Source organism: Propithecus coquereli, unplaced genomic scaffold, assembly GCF_000956105.1.
Source record: "Propithecus coquereli isolate 6110/MARCELLA unplaced genomic scaffold, Pcoq_1.0 Scaffold666, whole genome shotgun sequence".
Taxonomy (NCBI): Eukaryota; Metazoa; Chordata; class Mammalia; order Primates; family Indriidae; genus Propithecus; species Propithecus coquereli.
Window position 1 is genome coordinate 146404 of NW_012152685.1, and position 1833 is coordinate 148236.

Sequence of the window (1833 nt, forward strand, 5' to 3'; positions counted from 1 at the left end):
ATAGTTATAATCACAAATAACGGTTTTTTCATTAACTACCTGTGTTTTACTTTTTATCTTTGAGGCTCCAATATAAATATAATGAATATTTTAACATTATGGTTTCAGGATTTTTTTATAATCCTTTTCCATTTACTTTCCTATCTGCTCTTCTATCTCCGAACTCTCTTTATTTTGTATATTTTCTTTCAAGCTGTAATAGCCTCTTCTGTTCTTCTCCAGCCTGTTGCCTCTTGCCTCTGTTCAGATATTTTGTCTTTTAATTCATTTACTCTGACTTGAAGAGTACGGTAAAATTAGGATACTTACCACCATCATCCCATTCAGAGAATGTTGGTCTCCTTTTGTCAATTGCTTCCTGGGGCCCATCACCGTTATTATTTCTCACTAGGAATTGGGCCAACAGTTCCTAACTCTAGTAAAGCTGATTACTTGGGAGAGTCCAGCACCTTTAAATATACGTCCTTTTGTTTACTGTTTTTTTGACCATATTTTTTTCTAATTGATAGGAACGTATTTATCAAAACATTGTGTTAAAAAAACCTCACAAAATAAAGAGTAATCAGTTACACTTTGGGTCAAAAAAAAAAAAGATCATCTATGCATTTTGCTTTCCCTTCACCAAAAAAAAAAAAAAAAGAAAGAAAGAAAGAAACAAAGTCATTGCTAAAGATTAATGGTAAAGGAAATTGGGATTATCAGCAAAATACAAAGATAAGCTCTCAAAACACCTTGATAATGATTTCTCACACATAGTCTTTACCCAATATCTAAATATTAATTTTATGAAGCCTGTATAATACTACAATAAAATAATAAAATGTTATTCTAGAGTTATTTCTAGGGAATAATAGAAGCTGACAATGAAGGAATGCATTCATAACTGTTATAAATGCTTAGAAAAACTGTTAAAATCAATTCATACAAAGCGAATGATCAAACTGCCATATACCAAAAAAAGGTGTTGTAATTTATGACATCAAATTTGTTTTCCTGGTTGGTTTAGAAAAAGAAGAGTAAAAAAATACAATTTCTCAAAACCACATACTTTGGTTAAGATCTTCCTTCATAAAGGTTTAATTATGTTTTGTTTATGAATTGTTTGTCAGTACGTGCGTGTATGGCTGAATATGGAAAGGACATGAAGATCTTACAGGTCTTAGGGTCAAAGCGTGTTAATGAAAGTGCATTTCAACCTTAAATGTTTTTATCTGCTGTTCCCTGTGCCTAAACATTGCTATTCTGTGTACAGTACTCATATGAGAACAATTGTTACGGCCGTCATGGTGCAAATTGTACTATGTTGTGTTAAGTGCAGTGAGTTATTGTAAATAGACGGAATTGGGAGGTAGAGGTGAGTCGAAAATTGAACCCAAAGATTTCAGTTAAGGACAGAATCACAGCCACTTTTTAAATGTTCAGACTGATACTGTCAACTTTTGGTTATTCAGAAAATGAACAAAATCCAATGAATTTAAATATTGTACCAATATACCAATTATGTATAAGCTAAAAAGGTCTTGTTATTATCAGTTAATAGAATGGAGTCCTAAACTATTAAAATGAAAGTTTTCTAAATCTAGAGGCAAAATCTGTACAGGGTAATTCAAACAGATTTATTAACTTACCATTAAAGTCATTATGCATGATTTATTATACACTTAAAGTATACGTAAGAGTACTTACTATCTTCTATGTTTTACTTAATTAAACTTAAACTACAAGTCCAGCCCTCACAATGTCTCATCCTTTTAAACCTTTAACAGACCACAGTTAAATCTCCTCTTGCCAAATATAAATATATTTGTCTTGTACCGTATCTATATAACTGAT

The 1833-nt window shown here is 31.2% G+C and overlaps 1 protein-coding gene across 1 annotated transcript in view; it reads left to right on the plus strand.

Annotated features, from left to right (window-relative positions):
• Positions 1-1833, plus strand: part of LOC105823291 (ephrin type-A receptor 5-like) — a gene marked incomplete at its 5' end in the record, with an annotated part of 143922 nt that overhangs the window by 137468 nt on the left and 4621 nt on the right. The window lies entirely within an intron of this gene.